The sequence below is a fragment of the Pteropus alecto genome, unplaced genomic scaffold (assembly GCF_000325575.1).
Source record: "Pteropus alecto unplaced genomic scaffold, ASM32557v1 scaffold72, whole genome shotgun sequence".
NCBI lineage: Eukaryota > Metazoa > Chordata > Mammalia > Chiroptera > Pteropodidae > Pteropus > Pteropus alecto.
The window spans coordinates 9,761,011-9,779,513 of NW_006436811.1; the positions used below are offsets into that span (position 1 = coordinate 9,761,011).

The 18,503-nt window shown below is 40.9% G+C and overlaps 1 long non-coding RNA gene across 1 annotated transcript in view; it reads right to left on the reverse strand.

The window, feature by feature from the left end:
* Positions 1 to 9,134, reverse strand: part of LOC112481378 — a 28,179-nt gene extending 19,045 nt beyond the window's left edge. The window contains exon 1 of the long non-coding RNA XR_003046881.1: positions 8,951 to 9,134. This is a non-coding gene — a long non-coding RNA (uncharacterized LOC112481378). The remainder of the gene's footprint in view (positions 1 to 8,950) is intronic.
* Between the last annotated feature and the right edge of the window lie 9,369 nt (positions 9,135 to 18,503).

An 18,503-nucleotide genomic window follows, 5' to 3' on the forward strand; every position in this document is an offset into this window, starting at 1 on the left:
CCCAAAAATGTTGGTAGCTGGACTACCTGTGCACCCTAAAAAAGACAAAAATGTGTGGAAAAAAAGTGTTAATGTGCAAAGCTATATCTCTAAGACCCTAAGCCACTCTTGCTGTGCCAATTTTGCCACTTGGCCACTGGGGAACTTGACAATATAACTGAAACAACTGTATCTCTTGAAATCTGTTTATGAGACATCATCTACTCACCCCATGCCCAAGAAAGAGAGAACCGGGCTCTAAAAAGATCAGTTCTTTGACCAAAGGATGAGACAAACACCATGGGTGAGGAGTCAGAATTCCAGGTCATGGCAACTCAGAGTATGGATCTTCCAGGTCATTAGAGGTCGAGGGCAAGTGATGCATGCCAAGCAGAGAAGCAGGGGCCACTCTGCAGGAGCCACTCTACAGTACCAGAGTGGCCAAGACAGCAGCTTCTGTGAGGGTGTCAGCATCAGCCAGAGGACAGGGACAGAGGCCCTCCAGGCAATGACTGCTTTATAAGGATTCCTCTTCTCCTCGGTCTTCTGGGGGATTCCTCAAGTAACAAAGGAACCTTGACAAATCAGGGCCTGCCTCTCACAAGAAGTAGCTGTTGGTCCATGGAACAAGAAGATTATTACTGTGAAAGTTCCCTTACCCTGGTGACTTCCATGAGCTTGTGGAATCTAAGAAGTATTCAGATTGTACAGATACAAATGAAAATATTTGTATGAATATTATTAATAAGTAACATGTCCCCCAAGGCCAGCCTTTACATAATATAAAACTTAGAAATGAAGACATTATTAAACAACAATAATCTACTTAAAAATTTTCCCTAAATATAATAAAATACCATTTTGAGTTATATATTTAAATTGGGATTTTCAGCTTTTCTGTCACAAACTTAAACAGATGAGGTACTTTAAGAAACCAAAAATTCTCAAGAGATAACTTGGCAAGCTTTAATTTGGTTTGTTTATTTAAGACATAATAGATATGTTTTACTCTTCTAGGCCATAAATGTCATAGGCACCACTTAATCAAAAGGAATAAACACTCTTGAGGAAGACGCTCTCTGCTCTAAATCAAACATAGCAAAGAAAATGTGTGAAGAAAGGTTCTTTTCTCAAAGAACCATAAAACTTATTATAATTAGCTTTTTTCTGGAGGGATGATTCCATTCTTTTGCAACAGTCAACATTCCCTTGAAAACAAATGGGAGTTTCTCTATCTTTGTGGGATAGTTGCTCCTGAGGGACAATTCTACTTGGGAACTCATCTGCCCAGTCGTGGGTAAAAACGTAAGAACTTTCTAGAAGAATACGTCTGTAAGTCTCCTGTCAAGAGGAACCTCTAACTCCCTCAGACACATGGAAGTCTTCCCAATGACCGAAGGGGCTGACTTCCCAGCTGGGGGCCCTGTAGGCAATTAAGGGAAAGTGAGACAAAAGGGAGTTGTCTAATGGTTAATATTTCTCCCCTGCTACTTAGGGAGATTTTTGTCAGAATGTTTAAACAGGCCTAATATTTATCACAAACGTTAGCTATCCTAGGAATATTTTAAAAGGACTCTTCCAGCTGACTGACCTCTTTCAAACAAATCATGCGTCTCTGCATAGTTGGAAAAGCATCCCCCCATCCAAATACCAGTTTCCCACTTGGACCACATGGGCTGGGGAATTTTTCCATTCACCTTCCCATTTTCGTTGGCTCTCTTATGTTAGCTATGTCTTTCACTAAGCCATTTGGAGGGTAAGAACCTTACTTAAAACCACTAAATGCCAGTATTTAGTGAGCACTTACAGTATGTTTGACATTGGGCTGTAAGCTTCGTGGGAAATATCTTATTTAGTCCTTCCACAACACTATGAGTGAGGAATTAATATGATGCTCATTTTACAGATGAGGGTGCTGAGGTTTAGAGAGATGAAATAAGCCACTCCCAAACTCCGATATCAGAGTCTGCACTCCGAAGCACTTAATTGCGTTAATTCTAAGGGGCATATTTTTTCCTATTACACATCTCTGAAATTGTTAGTGTGTCTAACAATGGAAAGTTTATAATAATTAAAACTGGCAATAGTTTCTCTCCTAAAGATACATAAAATAACACTATGTCTCACAATCTATGATATCTTCCTTTTTATGGCCTTGTATAGCATCCTGTCTTAGCCATATTTAATTCCCCAGGGGGACTTGACCACATCCTGGCACAGGGTAGACAGCCAATAATTCCCCTCCCCATTTATTTATTTTTTTTTTAGTGTTGAGATATAATTGACATATAACATAGTATTAGTTTAAGGTATACAACATGATTTTACACGTGTTTATATTGAGAAATGACCACCACAATGAATTATTAATATCCATCACCTCACATAATTACAATTTTTTTTCTTGTAATGAGAACTTTTAAGATTTACTCTCTTAGCAGCTTTCTAATACACAAAACAGTGTTATTAACTATAGTCACCATGCTGTACATTACATGTTCTATAGGACTTTTTATCTTATAACCGGAAGTTTGTATCTTATGAAAACCTTCATCAATTTTCCCTATCCCCTCACCTCTAGCAACCATCAATCTGTTCTCTGTTTCTATGGGTTCAATTTTTTAAGATTCCACACATAGGTGAGATCATATAGTATTTGTCTTTCTCTATCTGATTTATTTGACTTAGCATAATGCCCTCAACATCCGTGCATGTTGTTTTAAATGGCTGGATTTCCTTCTTTTCATGGCCAAATAATATTCCACTGTATATATTTTACATGTTGTTTATCCATTTGTCTTTTAGTGAATGTCTAGGTTGTTTCCATTGGTTAGAAACCTATTTATAATAGGTTGGCTATTGTAAATAATGCTGCAGTGAACATGGGGTACAGATATCTTTTCAAGACAGCTTTTCCTTTCCTTCAGATATATGCCCAGAAGTGGAATTGCTGAATCATAAGGTAGTTCTATTTTTAATTTTTTGAGGAAATGCCACACTGTTTTCCACAGTGACTCCCTCAATTTTCATTCTCAGGTTTCCTTTTTCTCCTTATTCAATAATTCTTACATTTAAAAATGTGTAAATTTAAATATTACCAAGTAACATGTGGCGTAAAGAAGGAAGGGACTGCTAGCTGTCTAAAATGTCCTCAGAGGGAAGGAGCATATCCTTCTTTGTGTAAAGAAGGAAGGGACTGCTAGCTGTCTAAAATATATCTTCTCCCCTACTTCCTTAGTGACTAAATACTGATGTGTAGCTGGGCCCCTGGCCGCCGAGAATAAAGAGTGTATTTTCCAGATCCCTTGCAACTCAGCGTGCTCAAGTGATTACATTCTAGTCAATGCGGGGGCGGTAGGGGGGCGGGGGTTGCCAGAGGCATTGGGTCTGACTTCTGAGAAATGTCCTCAGAGGGAAGGAGCATATCCTTCTTTGCCCATCCTCTATCCCACTGCCTAAAACCAGGAGTGATGGCCAAAGCAGTGGCAGCTCTTTGGGACCATGTGAATAAATGCTGCACCTTGGAAATTTTACAGCAGAGAGCAGGAAGTAGCCAGGGCCACTGAGGATTTGGGGATACACCTTACCATCATAGAAAGCAGCTTTCTTAACTTTTTTTTTTCCCTTAACTTTTTACATTAGAGAAAATACCATGTGTATTAAAACAACTTTAAATTAGGTTCTCTGTCATGTACAGACAGATGTCATCCTTTTTGATACAGAAATTGATACCTAAAGAGAAGAGTTTTCTGAAACTTCTCATGAAATTTGCAATTGGCTCCAAGTAACTTAAGAGAATGTAACTTCTGGAGCCTGTCCTGAATCCTGGGACCAATCTTAACCATGCGAACTAATCCGATGTCTAGATCGATCCTAAAGCTGGATTGATGAGTTGCAATAGCACTTCTGCCATTTCAGTGATACTGGGCCTCTATTTCCATTGGCCAAGTTGCTCTGTGATTTAAGTATAAAAGTTGGGATATCTCTAGTAGTTTATTACACCACCTTGTTAGTTGGCACAAGAATCACTAGTATGTAGTCATATTTATAATTCGGACTACAGAACATTTAATATATACCATACAGCTCAGACAAAATGACAAAATAACTGGGTGACATGTTGTATGACAAATCACATGGGCTTGTCACATTTGCATCTGCTCTTCTCAGGAAGCAACAGAGACCACATCATGTATAGTCCTTTTCGTCACCAGTTACTCAGCACCCCTATATATCTCCCAAGTGGTCGAAGATCCCACACCCATTAACATTTGCAAATCCCTAACACCATCCTTTCAAATAGACTTGAGCAGATAGAGTCATCTATTCCAACATCTTTTCTGGCCCCACAAAAACTGCCCAGATGCTCCACCATCTCTCCCTTTATATACCACTGACAAAAACTTTGGTAAAATCAATAGGAAATGTATACATGTAATTTTGCTCTTATAGGAAAGCTAAACTGAAAATACAAGTGTAAATATAATGAGAATGACCTAAAGTGCCTCTCATTTACATTTAATAAAAATGTCTGAGGGATGAACAAAAATCATTCTAACTAATATTTAAAATTACACTGCAATATCTATTTAGAGTAAGGTAGCAATTGTATTCAACTGAGTTAAAGGCAAGACATAAATTTCCCATGGTGCCATAAGGTAAATCTACCATATCTATAGGAAGTTCACTTTCCAGCCCTGAGTTTATGAGGCTTTAAAAGCATGCAACACACATGCCCCAGCACCTCCAAATTATCTGGCTAAATTCGCATTTATGAAGGTTGTCATTAGGCGAAACTTAAAGACAAGCAGACAAGTTGACAAAATGAAAACCTGTAAAAAGGTGAAAAGAGAACAACCCCTTAGGGGAAAATGAAAGGATTTAATCTCATCTGGATAAACTTTAATCACCCGTTGTGGTCCTGCTGGTCTAGTAGGCAAACCTCCCTGCATATGGCAGATTATATGTCATGAAGCCAGTCTTCATTTGACCTCTGTGCCTGATATCATCCTCTTGCCTCGTTATTTGAAATTCTCTCCCACTTCCTCCTGCTTAGTTCTCAAGACTTTCAGTCTTCACCTCTGTCCTTACTGACCCTTCTTTGTCCTAACTTAATCGGTTAACTTATTACAGCTTACACTTACCATCTTCGACAGCAACCCTCATCCCTTCCTGTCCTCAAAAAAGTATACTACATCTTCGGGTTTTGACATATGCTACCTGTCCTGCCACATCTTCCCTGCTACCTACCAAACAGACTTCCCACCTTTGTCGGGACAGCCACTAATCCTTAAGACAAGAAGCAGAGATGCAGAGACATTGTCATATACCCTGAATAGGCTAATAAATCCCAGTCTGCAAACATAAACAACCCATCTGTCGCCCATGAGACTTAGAAGCCAAAGGGTCATGAGCAACGGTAATCCGCTGACACCAAAGTCCACATTGCAGGACAGCCTGAGTAAACTGGGGACTTGTGGTCACTTTAGAAGGGCAGCCACACTTGGAATCCTCATGGCTGGCCACAGCTCCAGGTGAAGTTTCTGCCAGCAATTCCAAGAACACATGTGGAAGTCTCAACCCAGAGCCAGTAGGATTCTGTATTAGTCAGGGCTCTCCAGAGAAATAGAATCAATAGGATATGTATACATAAAGAGAAAGGGATTTATTTTAAGGAATTGGCTCAACTGATTGTAGGAACTGGTGAGTCCAAATCCCGCAGGGCAGACTGGCAGGCTGGAAATTCCAGCAGGAGTTGATGCTGCAGTCCTTAGTCCAAAGGCAGCAGAATTTAGACTGGGAGCAGAATTCTTTCCTCTTCCACAGACCTCAGTCTTTTCTCTTAACTGATTAGATGAGGCCCACCCACATTATGGAGAGCAATCTGCTTTACTTAAAGTATACTGATTTAAATATTAGTCACGTCTTTAAAAAATATACCTTCAGAGCATTATTTATACTTGTGTTTGACTAAACCACTGGGCACCACGGCCTAGACAAGTTGACACACAAAATTAGCTACCATATGTTCCGAGAAGCCTGGACTCCACCCCGGATGCACCAAGCACCATCCCATTCTCCAGGCCACATATCTTGAGAGCTGATCCATCCTCCATGAGTACAAAGTCACCTCCCATGGCCCCATCCCAAATATTGGTGAAGGATCCCGAAGCCCCAGAGACATTCTAGCCAATCCAGATCCCAGAGGCAGGTCTCTCCTCTCCAGAGCACAATACCCTGTCTGAATGTGGAAAGTGGGGTTCTTGTTCCCTGCACCTTTGCATAGATCATAACAGAACCCCTCACTGCCCTGAACAAGAGTTGAACTGAATGATCTATCTAAGGTGACAAATCCACCTGTCACATACTTTTAGACTGTCTCTTGATCCAAACAAGTATCATTTTACTTAAAAATTGGGCATTTTCAGTATATCAAAATTTATACATATCAAGAAATATGTTCCTTTAATCGCTAAGCTTACTCTTAATTTCAGAGATAAAGACATTTCCTACTGCGTTTAATAACAGAAATTATAGCAGTGAGAAAACTCAGATATCAGATGATACATTCCAGACTGTGGAGCCGCATGACATGGGCGCCTGGGGCCACAGGGCAAGCCAGGAGGCAGAATGTGCCGAAAACAAAACACGAGGAAAAGCACGTAGAGCACTCACGTCCCTACGGTTGGCACCACTTTTAAACATGGAGGCTTCCCGAAGAGCTTGGAGGCTGAGGGAGAGTAACGTTATTCAGCAGAGTTAAAGGCAGAATATGAACAACAGCATCACTACAGGGAATTAAATTTTCCAAATACTTATTCATTCCGTAGCAAGACAATTGCAAGCAACCACAGCATCATAAAATGAGTTATGCAGATTCTGGTAGTGCTGTAGAAATTAAATTAGCTCCTCTATTCTTAGTACAAGAGATTATTCAAATGGTGATGGACAGCCACAGGCAGCACCCAGGGAGCCTTGAGTTAAACAGGGAAGTGGCCACCATTTCAGCTTCATGCTGGTCTGTTCCCTCCCCTCAGAAGGAAGCTGAGGAGCATGAACAGCTGATGTTATCTGCCTTATTGTCATCATTGCTAACCAACATCAAGCATCAAGGGTACACTAAGCACTTCGCAGAGATTAAAGCTGCCCAGAGAGCCCTCGGCCTAATTTCAGCTCCAACATGTCAACAAATATCAATCACCAAAAGTCTTTAGCAAGAGGGTGCCATCTTGCCTCATCAGACAAAGAATTGCCTGATTACACAACAGGAAAAAGAAGCGGCCAGAAAAGAACTTGAAAGAGGAAAGCAGATTTTAGGAAATGTGTCACTTCTTTCCTTCACTTATTGACCTCTTTTTAGGACTTCTGCAATAAAGGGATAATTATTTACAGAAATGATTCACGGCATTCTAGAGAAAAGACCTGAAAAGCATTAAAGATCTCTTGTTGAATAGAGAAGGTTTTGCTTTCTGAGGAATGAAAGAGTTGTAGTTAGAGTTACTGGTAAAATCAAAAACTAACAACAGTCCTGTTACCACATCTTGAACTTAACATACAAAGGAAATTTCCTTATAACAAACAGGAAATCTGCATCCTGTTTTATAATAGGTCATTTTAGCCTGCGTCAAATTCCCGGTACACTGGCCATGTGACTTTGAACAACTCATTTAACTTTTGCGTCTCAGTCTCCTCAATTGTAAAATGAAGAATGAAAGTAACCTGAAAGGGTTGTCATAAGGATTAAGGGAAATAACACATGTAAAACTGCCTAGCACCGTACCTGGCACATAGCAGGCGCTCAATAAATAACTATAATTATAATGTGAGAGTACTTTGCAAACTGTCAATTATAACACAAAAGCAGGTTACCATATGTGACATGAATGGTTACAGAATCAGCTTATAATTGTTTCCAAATAACGTGTTTCCTTTCTGTAAACAGATCCACATGACAAAACATGTCATGTGATGGCCAGTTTCCTGTCTGGCTAAAAAGGGCTGAAGGAACAGGGAGGTGCCCTCCAGAGCTGGTGAGGAAGGGCAAGCGAGAAGTGCAGATTCTAATCTCCCTCTGCTATTTTAGTTGAGCTGAAAAGCTTTACCCCCTAGAAAGTCATTTTGCTGCTGGTACAGCCACCATTTCCATCTTGCAATGCATATGTTTAAAAAATTGAAAGTGAAATGACAGAAAGGATAACTCCTGGCAGCATTAGATATTTGGGAGCCGACCATGAAACCGCAAGAACGATGTACTCCCCAACCCTCACCCTTCTTTCCCCTTTCTCTCCTCTACTCACACCCTCATGTAGTCTCCACACAGAGTTTCCATTGCTTCTCAGAAAGGCAGCCTACTGTGATGCTGACGTGTAGGCCCGTGGTCAGACTACATGGATGCAAATGCTGTGCGACTTTGAGAAAGTTACTCTCTATACCTGTTTTCTCATCTGTTAAATGCAGAAAATGGAAATGCTTACATCAAAGGTCTGTTGTGGAAATTGAGTGTGATAATCTATGTTTAAAAACATAGGTGATCAGTAAACATTAGCTATTAGAATCACCATCATCATCATTACCGTCTTCGTCATCATCTGTGTCATTATTACACACATTCCTCATTCCTCTAAGATCATCCACCCGCAAGTGTTAGAGGTCATCGCCCTCTCTGTGAAACTGCCAGATCCTCTTCTATGGCAATCAGTAACACTAAGTGACAGGAAAATATGAGGACAAACCCAGATGGGTCACAAAGGCACTCTGCCAGAGGCCTGGGTTAGAATAGTTCACTGGCATGACAGCGGCCTAGCACTGTAGCGGTGAGTGGGGAATGAAAGGTGATATCCTCGAAGTCCTTAATATTTAACATTTAGCACAAAAGAACATTCTTTAGAAATGACTCATTTAGAAATGACTTCAGGTCCAACTGCCTAGTTTCACAGATGATGAAAATAGGGCCCAGCAGAAAATAACTTACCCAGTGAGTTCCCATCAGAGACAGAAGCCAATCTCCTAGTGTCTAGTCCAGGTCTCTGCCACAACACCCTGGCTCACTGACAAGTTGTGCAAACTCTGATTCAGACTGAGAAGCAAAGGCAGGACCAGCACTGGATCTCCCTCGCTGGGGACTATCCCAGCTGCCACTGTCAGGAAGCAACATTCTTCCCTTCCCCTCCTCATTTCCTTCTTGGTCAGTTCCTCTTCCCCTCCTAAGTCCCAGCCAGCCTTGCAAGCACATGCAGCACTAACATGCGTGAGCAATAAAATTCAGATGCCCAGGGTCAAAGCCCTTCTCCTGCCCGTCTCCTCTCCCTTACTCACCCACGGCTCCTCTCGGTTTTGGTCCTTTCCATCTAGGCCCTTTGATCACTAGCCCTATAGACTCTCCATGTAGCCCTTATTTCCCAGGGCATCTTCTCTTCTACCCTTTCACCTTTGCTCTCACCCTCTGCATGAAATGTCTTTCTTCCCCCCACCCCATCCCTATCACCTGGCTATACCTCCATCCTCTTGTAAATCTCAATTCCAGCATCTCCTGCTCAGCATCTTCCTGAATCGCTCCCACCCACTGCTCAGATGGGATTCCAGTGCCTCCCTTCCTGATTCCCAAATGTGTGTTTCTATCCTTGCATCCTTACGCTTAACACACTTTTCACATTTCTCTTTCCACAGTACCTAGAGCTCTCCGAGGCCAGTGACCATCCCTGGGACGTAGTGCAGTGCCTGGCCCTATACTAGATTCCCAATAAATATTTGTTCGAATGAATGTAACACAAGTAAAAATATCCCAACTATTCCGTTTAGGTAAAACTGTCATTGTTTCCATGTCGATGACTTAAAATCCTTTCACAAGTTCCTTAGCTGATGAAACAAGCAGCTCTTCTATTTTCTGTTCTCCTGATTCTGATATCCAAACCTCCTTCCCCCTCTCTTCTTTCTCTTTCTTCCAAAATCTACAATTTCAAAATTAACCTCTCAACTCAAAGGGTTAAAAGAGACTTGAGATCACAGGGGTTGCGTGAATTGCCGAATTATTGCCTAAATAGAAGTACATTTCTTGCCGTGATAAACACATCGAACTTATGGCACAGAGACCTCACTGCGTACAACACACGCACTGCCCCTGAATGAAGGCGCACTGGAAAACCTCACCTCCACACTCAGGATCCCTCACTCAGCTGGACGCTTTGTGCTGCCCAAGAAGCACATTCGGTTCCCCTGCTGCATTTCTTCTTCTAGTTTTCTCACTTTCTCCTTTCTTCTCAAACATCCTTCTCCCCTTACTCATTCTCACCCTCAGCTGCTGTGACCTCACTTACTCTTTCACTGGAAAACAGAATCTATCCAAAGAGAATTCCCATGAGCTCGCACCTCCACACTCATGTCCCATTCATTTACATCTGCACCCTTAGTCTCTCCTGCTCTCCAGCAAAAGGCTAACTCTTCCACCTGGGCCTCTGTCTCAGAACTTTCTGCCTCCTCTAGAACATTTCCTCCGCCATTCTCTCCTTTTTGTGGCATCAAATTTTCATTCTTATACTAGATATTTCCATCAGAATCACTATGTTCTTTGCCTCCCATCTTAAAAAAAGATAAAAAAAAAAAAATCCTCTCCCCAGTTACTTCTATGTTTTGTCCTTCCCTTTATAACAAGGTTCTCCAGGAGCTGTCATGAACAGTGTTTTTAACTGAACTCTTCTGTTATGTCTTGCATCCACTCCAGTCATATTTTTTACCCTCAAAACTCCACCGGGGACCCCAATGTCCTCTATGTTGATAAAGCTATGGTCCAGTCTCTATCTTTGTCTCCTTGACATTAGAGCATCTTTTGAAACAGGTGATAGCTAACTTCCTCTAATGCCTCCCCAACTGGCGCTGTGGACACTTCACTCTCCCAGATTTTCTTGGACCTGTCTAGACACTCCTTCCTGATCTTCTTTTCTGCTTTGTCTCCATCTCTGAAATCTCTAAATGTTGGAGTAACCCAGTTCAGCTTGAATTCTCTTTTCTATCCATATTCACTCCGTTGGTAATTTCATCTAGATGTATAGCTTGAAATACCTTTTCTTTTTTTATGCCGATGACTTCCAAAAATGTCAAGTAGGCATCTTAAACTTATCCTGTCTAAAACTGAACTCTCAATATATATGCCCCCAGATTAGCTCCTTTACTAGTTAACTGCAACTCAATTCTTTTGGTTGCTCAAGACAAAACTCTTGAAGTAATCTCTAACTCCTTTTTCTGTTATATCCCACATCAGCTCTGTCAGCAAATTCTGTGGACTCTACATATTTTTTGCCTTCATCAGCATCTTCTATTATTATTAAAGGGTGAGAAGCCTCACACAACTACAGAAGTTCAGAAGGAGCAGCAAATACTATCAAGAACACCAAAGAAGCCAGAAGACCACCGGAAAGAGCCACAACTCCACCTGACCCTCAGAGCCCCCCTCATTCCCTGCTTTCCCTGATGCTTCTGCCCTACCCCACATCAAATAATAATAACATTTAAGTTTTTGTTTTGCAATAATTACATAGTTACAGGAAGTTGCAAAGATACTACAGAGATCCCATATGTCCTTCATTTAGTGCCCACTGACGTTACAGCTCACATAAATACAGCACCGAAACCAAAACATTGACATTGGTGTGTGTGTGTATATTTACGTGTCATTTAATCATACCCATAGATTCCTGTAACCACCAGTTCTGTAATCAGATAACAGAACTGTGCCATCACCACAAAGAACTTCCTTGTGCCACCACTTTATAATCATGTTGATCTTCCATCCCGAACCCCTGCCAACCACTAATCTGTTTCTCATCTCTTTAATTTTGTCATTTTGATAACGTCATATAAATGGAGCCATATGTAGTAGTCCCCCTTTATCTACAGGGACTATGTTCCAAGACTCCCAGTGGAACTGTGAATAGTGTGGAACCCTTTATATACTATATACTGTTTCTTTCTATACATACATACCTATGATAAAGCTTAATTTATAAATCAGGCACAGTAAGAGATTAACAACAACTATAAATAAAATTTAAAAATTATAACAATATACTGTAATAAAAGTTATATGAATGTAGTCTCTCTCTCTCTCTCTCTCTGTTAATCAGTTTGATAATCAAGATGGCTACTGAGTGACTAAGGGATAGGTAGTGTGTACAGTTTTCTCTCTCTCTCTCTCTCTCTCTCTGATAATCAATTTGATAATTAAGATGGTTACTGAGTGACTAAGGGATAGGTAGTGTGTACAGTGTGAATGCACCAAAGAGATAAATCTCATCCTGGGCAGAATGGAGCTGGATGGCACAAGATTTCATCACCCTACTCAGAATGGCATGCAATTTAAAACTTATGAATTGTTTATTTCTGGAATTTTTATTTACTATTTTTGGACCATAGGTGACAGCAGGTAACTGAAACTGTGGAAAGTGACATCACAGATAAGGGGGGACTACTGTAGTATGTAATCTTTTGAGACTGGCTTTCTTTCACTCAACATAATACCCTTGAGGTCCATAGAAGGTTATCACATATATCAATAATTTGTTCTTTTTCATTGTTGAGTAGTAAATATTCCATGGTATGAATATTCCACAGTTGTTTAATCATTCAACTATTGGATGGCATTTTGGTTGTTATCAGTTTTTAACTGTTACTGTATAAATAATCCTGTACCGGTTTCTGTGTAGACATAAGTGTTTATTTCTCTGAGATAACTGCCCAGAAGTGCAATTTCTAGGTCATAGGGTTAAGTGTATGCTTAGGGTTTTTTGTTTGTTTTTTGTTTTAGGTTTGTTTTAGGAACCGCCAAACTACTTTCCAGAGCAGCTCTGCCATTTTACATTCCAGAATGTTTCCAGGATCCAACCGCTTCTTACCAGGCCAGCGCCCTGATCCAAGTCTCTGTCCTCATTTAACTGCTGTCTCTACTTTGACTCATGTTCTCTCCCTCCCCCTTCAGTCTACTTTCAACCTGAGTGACCGTGGCAAAGTGAAACTCTGTCTGAGACCATTCAACGGCTTCCCACGCTACACTGAGTAAAGCCAGATTCCTTATCGCAACCAATGCAACATGGCTCTCTCCTACTCTCTGACTCTATTTCCAGTTATTCTCCCATCACTCGCTGCTCATCAGCTATGGCAATGACCTCTCTGCTCTGCCCTCCACATGCCGAGAATTCTCATGTCTCCTTTGCTTTTGCTGTTCCCTCTTCCTGAAATGTCCTTCCCACACAGCTCATTCCCACACTCCTTCCGGTCTTTATCAAACACTTCTCAATGAGGGTTTCCTAGCCACCCACCTCCTTACCCACCTTCCCTGCTTTGTTTTTCTCCTTAATACATTATCACCACCTAACATGCCACATACTTATCTTCATTATTATTTCTCACCCTTCACTAGAATGCAAGCACGTTGAAAGTAGGGATTTGTGTTTATTTTGTTCACTGCCGAATCCCCAGTGTCTGGAATAATTCCTGGCACATAATAGATGCTTAATAAATATGTTTTAAGTTAATGAATGGATAAATGAGTAAACAATCATTAACTAGAAAAACACGATTGCCAGCATTTCATATTTGTTCACAATGTCTCTGTGAAGAATGCCATTTGGAGCACATTGAAAAGGAGGCCAGAACGAAGCATCAAAGCGAAGGTCCCAAGCAAATAATAACAAATATATATTTCTAAATAGTCACGTCGGTGGTATACTGGGCCACCCTGATAGAGCCCTTGCATTTCTGTGTCACTAAACAAAACTCTGGAGCTGCCCCAGTCCCGTGGTGTCACATTGGAACACACAGCGCAGGAAGCCAAACAGGAAGCTGCAAGTGCATTTCCTGATATCCTATTCTAAACACTTCACACATAATTACTCAACCAATCACCCCAAACAACACCGGGAGGTAGCTACTGTAATAAGCCCGAGATTATAAAGAGTTTTAGTAATGTGTCCAAAGACACACAGCCAATGATGAGGCCCCCGGGGCTTGATTCGGGCCTCCTGATTCTAGAGTTCGCGTTCTTCACTTTGCCTCTCCACTTTGTACTAACATCTGCTAAAATATGTTACTCCACTATCTGATTAAATGTTTAAAACTACCCCAAGAAGTAACAGAAAAAGAAACTGAAGCTTAGAGAGATGAAGTAAGTAGCCTGGGACGTGGTAAGGTTTCAAGCTCAGGCAGGCCTGACCCTTAGAGCCCATCCACATGGCCTCTTCTGGCCTCTGCCTCCCTGGCAGGAGGGAAGGCTGCTGTTCATCAGCTGCCCACTCTCACCATCACCGCCCCCGCCTGCAAGGCTCCACACCGGAAGGCTCCTCCCTCCTTCAAAACACCTTTCTCTCAATTTTGTAGGAACGGAAATGCAATTTGTCTATTACTGGTGTTCCTTTTAATAAGGTCTACTACTTGAATAAAATTTTTATTATTCGGCCTTTGGACACTAAGAATCTCAGAGAGCATTATGGAAATATTTTTGATGTGGGGGAGGGGGAATGGCATCTTCTTTCTGGTAGAGCACAAATCACACCCCCCGAGCGGTGGTCTTTTTCTACAAGCAAAGCTGGCTAAAACCACAGTAGAGCACACAGTAGAGCCTGTGTGATCACTGACAAGTCATGTCATCTCTCTGTACCTCAGTTTCTCATGTGCAACAGAGGAAAAAAATATACCTACCTCATGGGATGCGAGAGCATTTGTTGAGCTATGTACAAAAAGCAGCCCTTAGAAAAGTTCCTAGCACAAGGTATTTGCTATGTAAATGTTTGCTATTATTGTCACTAGTATTATTAGATGCCCTGCTCGCTGCCCTGAGGAGGCAGGCTTTCTCCCCCGCTCCTCTGTTCTCAAACCTCTCTCAGTATAGAAATACTTTCCACCATTGGTTTTCAAGAAAGTTTGTTTTCTGCCTCATGGAATGGAGAATTGGATTGATTTCATACTTACTATTTATATAGTGAGTTTTTTTCCCCTTAAAAGATCTCTGTGCAACCAATATTTCTTTCTATGAGACTAAACAAACAAACAAAAAGATTCTTCAAAGGGAAATTTTTGAAAGAAATATCATGGGCCTCATTCACAGGAATGGCCAACCTGGTTGAAGTCTCTTTACTGTAAGAAAAGTGACACAAACTATGACAGAACAAGAACTTCTACAGTACAAGAAAATGCACTTTGTTCAAATGCAAAAAAAAAAAAAAAAAAGCTAGTTTACATTTATGTGCATTTGAGGATAAATTTGCATTGCTCTGAATGCTTTGCATACTACTTCTTAGGCTTTAAAAAAAAAAAAATTAAGAGAAGAAAAAGAAAAGAGAACAGTACGACTAAAAAAGGAAAAGGATCCTTTGCTTGCGTAACCCCCGCCGTGGACACTGAGAGGAAATCCGCTAACACGTGCCAGTCCATCTCATTGCGGGGCACACACTGGTGATTTTCAATGCACTCGATGGACATTTCAACGTTCCCTCCTGCCTTTTCAGGGGACTGTTCATCTATTCATTCAGAACCTATCTCCTAAGCCATGAACTTTCAGTGCTCTACATTTAACGCTTGCTTCACTGTGTGCGCTGAGAAAAGTTCTCAAACTTTTAGGCCGGAAGCAGGTTCTGCTCTTCACAACTTCACCAACACCTGAAACACACTTCCATAATAATTCACTGCAGTAACTGCTCGTAACACTGTGACATATGTTGCAACTTCAAATGAAAGGATATGTTCAGGAAATTATGAAAGAAACTCCATAGATAGTTAAACATCTTCGAGGTCAGAGATGAAAAAGTTTTCCTAAACAGAATAACAAAAAACACTCTGCTTTCTGCGAACTTGAGGACGAAAGCTCCAGCCCTCTGAGCTGAAGAATCTTTGTCTGGCCAACCATGACTCTCCTCAATTTCCCAATCTGATTAAAAGATTACCTTTTGTACCTACACACCTTTCCTTTCCAGACGTCTGCCCTGTATTTGACATAAAAGACGTTGGGCTACTTACTGTTGGGAGCCCTGTGATTTCTGTTCCACAAGCAAGACAGGCTTTGCTGAAGGACCCATCTCAGATGACAAGTCTGCAGAGTCTGTCCGGAGCCACAGCCTCCTCATTGTCACTGGCTCTCACACATGTCCTTGACTGTTTTGAGTAGACCACTGTTCAGCAAACAGTGCACCAATTGCTTTGACATCTTACTATCGCACATCCTGTTCACAGGCACAGAAGAGCGTGTCTATGTAAGCAGAGTGCTGTTGCATTTTCTTCATTAGATTGAGTGGTTACCTAATGACGGGTGTCCTTAGACCCATGGTGGCCCAGTTTACAGAATTTGTATTGCTGGTTGAATCCAGAGAAAATGTCTGCTAATTTCGAGTTTTGCATTTGCTCCCTGTAGATTTCCTTGGTTCTAAGAATCCTCTTTGAAGTCAGTGCTCTTCAATTTAGATGATTAGTACATTATTTTAATAAGGCCAGAGCCATTAATCTATTTATTTGTCAATTAATGTCACTCACTTCTACGATCACAGATTACACTATTCCTAGTCAATTGTCTCAGAAATGACTATAGGTTACTAAAAAGACCAACTTTAGAAAATGTGGCTAGGTCTGCACAAATCCTTTATCCCAAGAGATAAAACAATTCAAAGGCACTCATTCTTAAAAAAAAAAGAAAAAAAAAAGTCTTTTTTCCTGTGTAAACAGTTGCATGGAATACAGAAGGGTTCCATTAAGTGTGCCTTTCCCCCATCAATTATGTACAACCTCAAACCAGCACCTGTGCTAATAACTAATATCTGTAATTAATATCTACATTATCAAAAGTTCGGAATCTGATATTCACCATAACCAAAGCTTCGTGGATTTTCTCTGTGGTCTTACAGCATAAAATGTAATGGAATTGACTCTGCCCCCAGAGTAGTTATGACAAAGTTAGGCATGCTTTCAGAATTTATTATATTAATAAACTGGGCATTAAGGCTGTCCACCAATATAAATCATTTTTAACATGAAAACTTAAAGAGTCTGAAGTCAGTATTTCCCATATCAAAATAGCCAGAAGGATGGATGTCCAGGCCCAAGGGCATGGCTCATCCTATTCCAGGGGTAGATACAGCCCTAGCATGAAGGTGAATTAATCAAACTCCCTTTGCCCAATGCCATGGATTACTCAGATCACACTAACACTCCTGGTTCTAAGAATCTTTGTGGTTTATTCATAGGTATAAAATGTACTTATCTGCTGATACCAGTGCTCATTTATTAACTGAATTCAACAAATAGGCATTAACTGCTAGTTCAGGCATAGAAATATAGTATCCTCATGGAGCTTGAATTTTAGACAGACATTGCTCAAAAAATTGTATAATACACATAAAATCCCAGTTGTGATAAATGCTATGCATGAAAGGTATATAGTCCTAAAATAGCAGAAAATAATCTGAACACATTAGTATTGTTATTTATACTGATCAAGTCGAAATAAATATAATATTTATGTTTCAGAGTTCTTGTGGAGACTAAATTTGATATATACAAAAATATTTTAAATTACATACTTAGATAAAAATAAGGATTATTCTATTATAGTAGATAGGCTAAGCTATGTTTCAGCATAAGTAATAAATAAAATCTCAGTATCTAAATACATCAAAGGTTTATTTCTCACTCGGGCAAAGTCACCAGCAAGTCTGGCAGCCCTCCAGGGCAGCTCCCTTCAAGCAGTGAATCAGGAAGCCAGTCTATTTGCATCTTGAGGCTCCAGCATCCCAAGATGTGGCTTCTAGACCACAGAGCGAGAAATCGCAGAGTCATGCACTTAAATGTTCCATTTTATCGCAAGAGCACTCATAAGTGGGGAAGAACATGAAGACTTCTGCCACGAGTAGGAAGAGCACGGTTCCTGAACGAGTCATCTAACTTTTCTGAGACCCTTCCCCGACTGATCCAGTGGGGAAGGTGACTCAGGCTATCTCACGAGGTTAACAGGGTTCACATGAAGAACTCACACGCTGCAAGGATCCTTGGAAGAGCCTTGCTGCTACTTCTACCACAACCATCCATGATGCCAACACCAAAGGGAGGAATGAAAATTGAGCTGAAGTATGACAGGCCTGGACTCATTTCTTTTAATGAAACAGGCCAGCCAGGCTAGCTGGGCACCAAAGACTTGGCAGCATCTTGCATCATGTCACTCGGAGGCAGAGTAGGGTGGTTGGAAGCAGTGCCGAGGCAAATCTGGCCCTCCCCCACCCTCCTGAAAAGCACAGTTTACTTCTGGGTCAGTGCATCTAATTTTCCTACTGGGCTAGTCTAAAATTATCTAATTAGGTTAACAGACCCAGTTTTTTTTTAAAGGCTAAATATACCTAGTTACCTAAGTACTTTCTTATTCTAACTAATATTATCCTGGGTCAGAGTCAAGGCATATTACTTGTTTAACTGTTATCGTCAGCCTCTGTTTGACCATTATGGAGCCAATGACCCTTATCTAAATCACTGACCCTTCTTTACCTAACTACAAACCAAGA